General features: G+C 38.2%; 1 long non-coding RNA gene across 1 annotated transcript; it reads right to left on the bottom strand.

The window, feature by feature from the left end:
• Positions 1–1,367: 1,367 nt before the first annotated feature.
• Positions 1,368–5,588, bottom strand: LOC122356899. The gene is made up of 4 exons (XR_006252398.1): positions 5,318–5,588; positions 4,586–4,686; positions 2,051–2,157; positions 1,368–1,914 (listed from the first exon to the last, which is right to left on the bottom strand). It is a non-coding gene; the product is annotated as an uncharacterized LOC122356899 (long non-coding RNA).
• Between the last annotated feature and the right edge of the window lie 5,413 nt (positions 5,589–11,001).

Genomic DNA, 11,001 nt, shown 5'->3' with positions numbered 1-11,001 from the left:
ACTGTGTGTTTTAAGGGCTACGGATGACCCCCACGGGGCTCTTTTTATTGAAAATATGATTTACAAAGAAAACACGGCGAACACACAATTGTCCTCTGATCCGAGTTCAGAAGCCACGGGCAAACGGGGGAGCGGGTCATAAAGCCGGGCCTGGAGTCCCTGCTGATCTCAGAACATCTGCTCAGCCATTTACCAGTCTAATAGATTAGCCCAGAGAATAGGTGCAGGTGTTTTCTGCCCTAGCCAAAACACATCAAAACCAGATTCCTGTCCAAGTCGCGCACCGGCATGCAGCAGAGCCAAAATGAGTCATGGCCCCTCACAGATAATAAAACAAGCATAAAGTTTGCTTAAGATACAGGTGGGGGTGTTTTACGCACTTCTGGAGAGAAACAAATAGGAAGCGTGTTCGGGGATACAGTAATTGAATGCAGATGGGAGGAGGTAAATGAACAAATATCTCAGCGGAATACCTAATAAGAATGGGACAGAAAGGGAAATTAAAAATTATTGGAAGCAGATGGACTGTTCTTTGAGTTTTTCAGGGAAATTTATTAGGGCCATGAAAGAAATGTGTCTGTTTATTTTGCATTGCCATGAAATTAATGGCCTGCTGAGTTGTGTTGGTGTTAGTTTATGACTGCTATGCCATTAGTCATAATTTAGCTGGTATTTCTTATTGATTTGTGATTTAGCTTGATTTATTGGGGCCTGTCGGCTTTGATTTTAAACTCCACCACTTTCGTTTCAGTGGCGAGAACAGATTTTGGCAAACAGAGAATAATATGTTCAACAAAGTTTTGATATATGACGAGTGCTCTTTTTTTTGTTGTTGTTGTTGTTTTGTTACTTTTCCCCCTTTTACTTGCTGAAAAACATTGGATTTTGGCTTTAGACTACATTTTTAGTTATATAAAGAAACACAATTGCTATAATTTCTTTTACAATAGTATATACCTAAAATTGTATTATATTAAATTATATTATGTTATATTATATTATGTAGTTTTGCCTCTAATTTGCTGAATTAATTATTTTGGCCTTATACTTCAATTTACTTTAGTTACATTTATATATGCAATTATATTGTATTATTTTATATTATATTATATCACTTGTTTTTGTTAGTTGTATTGCACCTTTGCCTATTATTTGCTGACTATATTAACTTTCTGCATTTAAATTAATACGTATAGTAAAAATTTATACTATAGAATTTTACTATATTTAGTTACATTTACATAAAACTGATACAAAATGTTTAAAATGTATATAAATGAATGTAAACTCCTACTATTATATTATATTATATGATGTTATAGTAGACAGACAATTTTTTTTTTATTTTATTTATTAACTTTATTGGTTTCTGCCAAAAAAAACCCCAAACAGGCGCATTTTAAAGACAGTGATGAAAGATTAGTCCACATGCTGTTTGTTAAGAGAACAATTTGATACATACACACAAAACCGCTGTTGAGGTCAGACGTTAACTCTCTGTGCAAGCATTTTGTGTCTCTTTCTCAATTAGCCATGAATAAAGCTGCTTTTATTGGTTCGTTAAGCCTCGCACTGCCACTGTAGTGGTTTCTGGTGCAAAACAGAGGAGGCTGCATGCTGACTCCAGCACAGCAGCTGCCCCTCTGTAAATACAGGCACCAGAGCCCGCACTCATGGGTATTAATCAGAGTGATGGCTAGTGAGCAGAGAAAATGGAGTCTGATTATTATTCCAGAGGGGACCGGAGAGTGTGCTCGCATCGTCTCAGAACCACCGCACTTCCTGTTTCCTCTGATCAATGGCAGGAAGTAGTGCAAAGAAGCGATGCAGGGGTGAAATACGCAATCCAGGTTTTCTGTCTACAAAGTGCCAGATGGGTTTTTAAACACCTCTGCAGCAAAGCTTAGACTCCTCCTGTGAACAACAACACACACACTTTTATTTCTCTCCCTCTGTCCCACACTGTGAGACACAGCTCAGCTAATGTTTGGCCTCAAAGCTGAAAGACAAAAGATGTTGTGTGAATTGTGAGAACAAAAACAATTCTCACCTTGAGGGAGATGCAGCAACACTGGGGTCTGTCAGCTGGGCGACACTCTTCTAGTTTCATCTTTGCTCTAGTCGTCTGATGCGCTTAAATGTGGCTTGATGTATAGTCTATATATTGAAAGGGAAAAATGTTACACAAGCTCAGATTTAAAATTCATACTAAGTATAGTTCAAATATAATAACATTTACTGGTATATTGCTCGATATTTATTGACATTAAAATTATAGCTAAACTTTGTTTGGAGTACTACTTCTGTACGATGCACATTTCCTAATATTATGCCTGAAATGAGTTTTAATGCCACTATTGATGAGGACTGTATGATCTTTGAACGATCCGGGTCTTTAAATGCGAGATATTTGAAGTGTACCTGGAGGATACTTGCAGTAGTTTCACTTCAGCACAATCAAATATAATCCTGTATGTCTTTAAAAGTGCAATTAAAGTGCATTAAGCACAAAACTAGTCCGGTTTAGCAGACTTTATTTATACCAGTTTAGTATATAAAAAGTACATTTTCAGGGTATTGGTAGTATACTTAGCATGAAATAAATTTAGTATATTTGGGAAAATCATGATTTAATCAATAAATTTTCATTTAATTTCATTGTATATTTTATTATACCAGATTATGCATAGGCTATTATATAATTTTATACATTTATATTTTTAAAGAATAATTATATCATATCTCACATAAATATAAATGTCAATTATTAATGTTAAATGTGTATTTTTTTTGTAATTCAGCAAATCTGTGCATTGGTTAATGGTCTAGATGAAAACACTGTTTATTATAACTGAATATTATAACATTTATTCTGCCCATTATACGCTATAAAAAAGTCAGCAATATCCATTCATTTGACTGACTTTTCATTGACTCTGCGGTAAAGTGGAACGTTAGAATTATAGGTAAAACACCTAAAATCAATTCCTTTACATTTTCAAAGTATATTGTGCGCTATTTTATGCACCTGGAGCACTGCATAGTATGTAGATGTATTGCATTGCATCATGTTACATTGTATATTTTACTTAGAGTTCTATATGCTGTATATATTGTATGTAATATCATGAATATGCACAATGACCTAAATTCCTTGAAATTTATTCAGCCAATAAACAAATTCAATGTTACTCCGTATCAGCACACATGGAGCTCCTCTAATCCAACTACAAGACTGAAACTAATTAATGTGCAACTTCTAAATTTATTAGCGTGTATATCAAGACATATGACCTATTTATTAAACAAATGCTTTCTTAAAACCTATCATCCATGACACATTTTTTGTTCATCCTATTTAATCTGGGTGGGTATAAACCGAACACAGTGAAAGGAAACAGAAACTTTGTTGTGAGCAGGAGCCTGTCCAGCGAATCCCTTGAAAAGGAAACAGTTGTTTCATTAGTAAGAGGTCAGATCTTTTTCAGAGGACCTTGCTGCCACACTGAGCAGTATTAATGGGCTTTGGATTCTTGCTTGGATAGGACTAAATTATGTTAATGGCTGACAAAATAGCTCAATGATGTGGTGAATCTGAAATCTTTATGGTTTCTTGGCACTAAATGAGGGTTTTGACCCTCTCTTCATGAAGATAGACCCATTATATTTCATTTACTGATTAAGTCCGGAGAAGAATTATTTTGTCTGATTAAATGAAATCCGGATAATATGACTCTGAATCCGACATAACCCACACTCAAGGGCCTAATGCACCTATTTTTATGAAGACACAACAGATGCCAAATATGATACAATTCTGTGTAAATCATTATTGTATTATGATGAGTTAGATGTGTTCCTAGGTCAACATTTTTTATTTAATTTTATTTAATTTAGTCTTTATCATATCCTTCATCAAAACCATACTTAAACCGTGAGTCGATTATAGGAAATTAGGGGTGAATGACGCTGATGTACAAGCACCAAACATCGATCGTAAGCCTAAACTTCACAAAAACTATAAACTGCTTCTTCAAATCTCATTGGCTAATCACAGTGTTTCAAAGATGTTATTCCAGGAACATGTCACTTTGTAAAATCGCGTTCTGCTTTGGTTATTACAGTTCAATTCAGCGTGCAGAGAATATAGTTTGAAATAAAAAAATATAACTAAGCAAAAGTCCATCGTATTCCATGCAGTTAACATTTTAAATGGAATTGTATCCTTTTTCCAAAGAATTTTTCAAATAATAAATTTTTTTACATTTTTTTTTCCCCCGCCCCAGCAACGTGATTATCAAAGATACAAATGCACGTTTTGGAAGCTGCACAGCTCAGGTATCCGAAAGCACATGTTTGTCCTCGGTACGAATGACCGTGACGCTTCTGTCCTTCTTTCAGCCCGAGCGAGAATGTTTCAGTCCAAATGTGCCGGCTGTCTTGTATTATCCAGGGCTAAACATGACAGATCTTCCACAGGCGTGCTGCACTTCCTCTATATTAATGCTCTTCCCCGTGCCTTTCCCTCAGGCCCCTCTTACCCACACAGCCCTGCTCTCCGGGAGTCACAAGAGATGTTCGGTACCTGTCCAGAAACACCTGCATCTCCACGCCGCGCAGCATCTGCTGGGAATGTGGGTTTTCAAGCAATGCTTGTTAATGCTGTCATACCCCAGAGAGACACTCCTGGAAATGGAAGCGAGATGAGAAAAGAGACAGTGAAGCGAGAGTGAAAATTCCAGAGAAAGGAAGCAGTTTTATCATTGTCACAAAGACCCCTCGTATCGCCCTCTGAGAGTTGAATAATTCGGTGGCGGGGAGAGCCCGGTTTTTTGCGGAGAAAGTCAATTTGTTTTGATCATCCTCCACCTATGGACCGATAATGCGGGGCTCGGCTGCGAAATATGGCAGCAACAAGTCATTCGCCATCACAAAAGCGCAGCCGCAGTTGTCTTGCTGTACTCACGGATAAGTAACCGCTTTTATTTAAGTCGACTGAGCATCAAAAGGAGCCGGTAAGCTTAGGAGAGGAAGTACAATGTCAAGAGGTTTTGTTGAAATCCTAGCAGGAATTTTTTTGCCTTGGATACTGGGCCTGAAGAAAGGCACACAGTGTAGGGGCTACAAGTCTCCCCCCCCCTCCCTTCGGCCTGACAAGCGCAGAGCTGCTTAAATTGAATTGACATGTCAGCAGGAGAGTAGCGCTTTGTCCCTGCTCTGGATGCCAGCATACTTAACCTTACCATTTAAAGCATTAGCCACTACCGTTGGCACTCCTGACAAAGAAAGCCCTGGAAGCGCCCTTCATAGCTCTTACCTCTCTGCTTCTTTATGATTTTCCTCCCCCTCCATCTTGGCGGTTTTATCTGTCACGTGATCGGCGGCTTTTATTTTACATTGTAATCCAGCCCGTCCCGTCTGGGTTTCATTTACAGTTAAGTGCAGGACACGGGAAAGGAGCGCGGGGCGGAGGGCGACGGAGACAGAAAGGGATGGAGTGAAAGAGAACGAAAAAATGGGCTTTGAATGAGCCCAGCCGTGAGATAAAGAGAGAGCGAAAGGGGGAGGCGAGCGAAAAGAGGCCTTCGAATGAGTATCGAAGTGAGAGCGAGAGAGAAACAACTATGTTTGAAGTGGGGGCCTAATGTAGTGGAGATGGAATCTGTCACTCAGCTTATTGCATGTTGATGACTCAGGGCTGTTTGAGCTGTAAGCAGCCTATGATTTATGGACAGCAAGTGAACTCCTGCGGGCGAAAAAGCAAGTCGGGGATCAGAGCGGCAACAGGGCCCTTTTTGGGCTGGAGCCCGGCCCTGCATTTTTTTCATTCATGCCAAACTGCTTTGCACGGCAATTAGCTCTGTCCTCATTTAGTCTCCCCAGTCCCAAAGGGTAATGAAAGTCATATATCATCTTCAAGGCTGCTAATTATCCAGCACGGTTGCAGGTAGGCTTTGTAACAGTGAGAAGGGCCTGTCGCCCTGATATTTATTGCTCCTCCAATAAGCAAGTAAAAAATACTCTCTTGAAAGGTTGCCCACAGCCCTCGCCTCACATCCTTGACATACCTTTTTGCAAATGTGCTAGTCAAAGGGGAAATGTCTTCATTCCACATAACTCATTTTTCATGCTGTAACGAAGCGTTCTGCGAGAGCCTCTGCGCAAGTGCCGGAAACTCGAGACGAGACATGCAGTGGGGGTCAGCGTGTCTCCACTGATTTACACGTGGGTTAGTTAGTGCCAGGACGAGATGAGGAAAAAATGAGACAGAGGGAATGTGCAGTAACCGGAACGCTGGCCGCTCAGTTGTCGTTTACAAAAAACTGCTGGATTAACTGCTTGCCGTTTTGTTATGTGGTAGTGTTTAATATGTGGAACCGATTTTTTTAAATCATCGTTTTATTTTATTTTTTTTTTACATTTAATGGTGCTACAACATTAAAACGTAAGTGTGCATGAAACAACAACAATAAGAAAAAATATTATTATTATTATTATTATTATTATTAATATTATCATCATCCTACAAAAACAGTAGTGTGTACTGTGAATATTTTTTATTGTTATTATTGATTTTATTATATGTATTCAAATATGCTGTTTCTTGGTAACATTATGCAAATACAGATAATTACAAATGTGCATTAGATAAAAAAATATCGATGATGAAAAAATAACACAAATAATAATATCATTCATGATAATGTTTATTATTATTAATTCCTACGAAAACACTGGTAGCACTGCAAAAAATTCAAGATGCTGTTTCTGAGCGGAATTTCTTTAGAAACTAAATTTGAATATTAGTAAAAATATCGCTGAAACCAAGAAATTATCTCTATTTTACACGCAAATAAGTAAACGAATATTTGTTTAATCCAAAAGCGAGTTAAAATACTTTCTTTTTGTAAATAAAAATATGACAGAGCCATATAATATAACAGTGCATAACCCCAACTGTAATCCCTAGAAATACCTGTAGTGATTATTCAATGTCTTGACTTTGGTAGGCACATACCTCCACTGTCCGTACCCAAACCTCCACTCATGTTCACACCATATCCTCTTTCATGATTTATGAGAGGAAAATGGAAAATTCAGCAGTGCACTTTTGACAAACACTCCACTAAGCCTAACTTCCAGGAACTTAATATTCAAGTTTTTTTTTTTTCCCCCTCTCTCCTTTTTCATACTGTAAATGTATCATGGTTGTGATTACAACATATATGAAAGATGTTTGTTGGGGCTTTTGACGTGTCTTGCCAGCATCATCTCAATAAAGAATGACTGCATTTTCCCGAACCCCCCTTCTGATTGAAAACATGTGATTTAATGGCAGATTAAGAGGAGCTATTGGGCTGAGACTGTAAGCAGCGTTATGAGGCCCCTTGACAAATTATGTTTTGCTGCATGGGCTTCTCCCTCTTTGAGTCACTAGAACAGAAACGTGAGGGGCGTCTCAAATGGAAATATTTATATGGTTCCAAAATGCCTGAAGGGCATCATTAATGCCCATATTCAGAGATCTATAATGTATGCAGGGTACTGCAATGATTTTTGGAGCTCAAACATCCACATATTTTCTGAGGCTAATGACTTTATATTTGTCTCGTTCCTTATTGCTTGGAGACACGGGAGAAAAGGAAACAAGCCTGAAAAACACAGGGGGGGCATGGGGGGTGGATAAGGATAAATGTACAGCTTATGGAGATCAGATTTTTAATTACACTCAAGGCTATGATGACAATCCCATGCAGCTTAAAGCTTTGTACAGTAAATGTACGCCCAGCCAAACGCCCACTACAACACCACAGCCCTTATGTCTTTGTAAGGAAAAACAAAAAGAGACTAAATGGAGTCCCAAACTTATCTGGTCAGGTAATAATAATAGTAATATTGATAATAATAAACTATTTGTTTAAGTGACAAGTTACACATTTTCCACTTAAATATGTCTAATATTTGAAAAAGTGGCATAAAGCATTATATATGGTATGATATGCTTTTCTTCCAATTTTATAATATTATTTAAAATACTAAAGAATATTACAGAACATAAATCAAGTATAAAAGAATATTGGTAAATATACCCGTCAGACACTAAACTAGTTATTAAAGAATGCTAACAATATTGGTAGATACATTGGTCCAAGCAATTATCGTGCTATCTCTATTTTTTTAATTACAATGACTTTAATAATATTATTTATATTAATATACCTGTGAGCAATATTAATGAGCACTAGTGACTACAAAATCTATTAGTATGTAAATTAATTAATATTTATTAGTAAAAGGTATAATGATAATATACCTTTATAATGATATACATAGAATATCGGTAACTATAAATTAGCAAATATATATATACACCCGGCACAGCATCACTGTAAATATGTTGGTCAGTAAACTTCAGAATGAATGCCTGTTATTGTAGCTTTATAAAAATATTACTGCACCGTAGAGGTACACCAAATTAATCTCTAAAACAGATATTAAAGAACACTAATAAAGAAAAACATATTAATATTTTTATAGCGAATATGTTGGTCAGAGCAACTATTGGCTTTATTTTAAAAAGACCATTAATAATAATATTACTACTATTATTTATTATATTAACAAAAAAGTGTATTGTGAATATTTATAATTGTGAATGTGTTCATTATATGTACGCAAATGTTTTTTCCAGTTTATTGTTATTATTATTATTATTATCATCATCATCATCAATGGCTATGAATACTGCTGTATCCAAAATTACATTAATAACATTTATTTATTAAATGTATTATTTAATTACATTATCAATTGCTTTGACTGTGAATAATAATAGAGACACTAGAGACTACAAAATTTATTAGCAAGCGAATCCATTAGAATTTACCACGATATTATGGTATAATGATGACGTGTGTATAGAGTATCTGTAAATATATCGGTCAGACCGATTATCTGCCTATGTTTGTTTTAGAAATTCTAGGAAAGTATGCTTTGTTCTCTATCAGAGGCTCTAAAATATATACGCCCAGCACAACATCACTGCCCTTAGGTGAAGAAATAAAACAAAACGAGACAGAACGGAGACCCGACCTCATGCTGTACACCTCGGATGAGCGGGATCATACCGGGCGAGCGAACGAGGTTAGGCCTAGTATCAGAGAAGAGACTAATTGTCAAGGTTATGCCTCTGTAGATGATTGATGTCAGCTCAGGCTTTTCTGTCAGCCTGTCAGGAGGCAGGAATGTTTAATGTTCTCATTATTGGTTGCGCTGTTGTGTATATTTCTCTGTCAGCGCCGCGGACCCATCTGAACTGCCAAAGCACTTCAAAGGCCTGCAGGTCATTTATCTTCCCCTGACGCGGTGAGTGTTCAGCCTCAGCTGAGTGCTAGTGATTTGTTATGACTTGAGAGCAAGCTGACAGACAGCTCTTCTGGTACAGAAAAAAAGGATTCCTTTTTGTCACACCGTGAAAACATCAATGTCCCTGTAATGGGCTACAACTGTCAATGGAGGCCAGCACCTGACAGTTGTGTGGTCGCACTAATTTGCAGCCCCAGTGGCTCGCTTCCTCAACTTTAGATTTGGTTATGGTGTCACAAACAAACAGGCCACCATCTGCCGCGAGGTGCCACGGGGCCCGGCGGAGGGAAGGGGAGAGGTGGCTCGGCTAATTGAAGTCACGTCGTAATTTCGTGTTAATCGGCCGCGCTACGTTCGCGGCTCGCCTCTGATGTCGAGCCAGAAGAAAAAGCCCGGCGCGACGAGGCGAAGATGGGCCGTGCACCGAAAGGGCCGGAGTCAGGAGGGAAAAATCAGATCTTTGTTTCCTTTCCCAGGCCATGACATGATTAATCGTTCTCTTCTGATCTAATTTTGGAACATGAAAAACAGCACATTTGTCTTGAAGAAAAATGATGTGCTGTACTGTGCAGATGGAAATTTCCAGCCCTGAAAAAGATTAAAGTGAAATTCCACTCCTTAGACCTAATCATGAGTTGTAGATTATTCTGTCGTTTTAAGCAGATGGTGGGCTTGATTCAGAGGCCCTCTCCTTATATTAATGAATACTCGACTGTTATATTTGACTTAGGTAAGTGAAATGTCTATCACGCCTAATGGACTGCCGGTCGACGGTGCGCATGCCCTACCGCCGCGTGCCCTTGCTGCATATTTCATGGTTTGTACTTATGCAGAACATTTTTGTTTCCTTCGATTTTTCACACTTGTCAACAGTTTGCTAAATATTTTCACACAGGAGTGGAGAAAAGAACAAACTTGTGTCCACAGCTAATTTCCATCTATAGGTCACTGCTATAACTCTGCGACTAAAACTGTCACCATGGGCGAGAGGAGAGCAGAATTCAATAGTAACTTGATTAAGTTCCCAGTCAACATGACTGCATACACAGCAGTATGTTAACCAACCTAATTATAGGAGCGGCGAGAAGGGGTGATAAAACCGGCTGAAAGGAGGTGCCTTTTGAGGCTGATCATGTGACCTTCAATACTGACTTACCCGCGGGGAGCGGATGGAGCTCTTGTCACACCTCTCCTCGCCTCTCCTCTCGTTCTGTCTGTGCGTATTCGATTCGGAAACTCGCACCATTTTTCACTTAGTCTAAATCAGGTTATGCGATTAAATCCCCGAGGCACACTTACCACGCCCACACAGATAGTAAAAATAGTGGGAGAAATGTTTCAGATCGTTACTTTATTCAGTTCGGACTGTCCTAGAATCTCGCATGATCTATATGAATATTCATTGCGAGAGTGTTTGAAAATTAGTGATGCTAATTAGCAGATTGCCTCACACAATTAAGACGCACTGTCTAATTCATATTAAAACAGTGAAGTAAGCGGTGAGAAACCGAATATAGTCACAGCTAAAGGGAAAATTTTACCGCTTAGGCCATGGCTATAGAATAGGTACAATATAATTCTTTACAGCTTGCAAAAACGATTACCACATAATTTCAGCGATTAATGCCAATTTCA

Source organism: Puntigrus tetrazona, chromosome 13, assembly GCF_018831695.1.
Source record: "Puntigrus tetrazona isolate hp1 chromosome 13, ASM1883169v1, whole genome shotgun sequence".
In the NCBI taxonomy this organism is placed as follows: domain Eukaryota; kingdom Metazoa; phylum Chordata; class Actinopteri; order Cypriniformes; family Cyprinidae; genus Puntigrus; species Puntigrus tetrazona.
The sequence above is the reverse complement of the archived record's forward strand: the minus strand, read 5'-3'. Positions and strand labels throughout refer to the sequence as shown.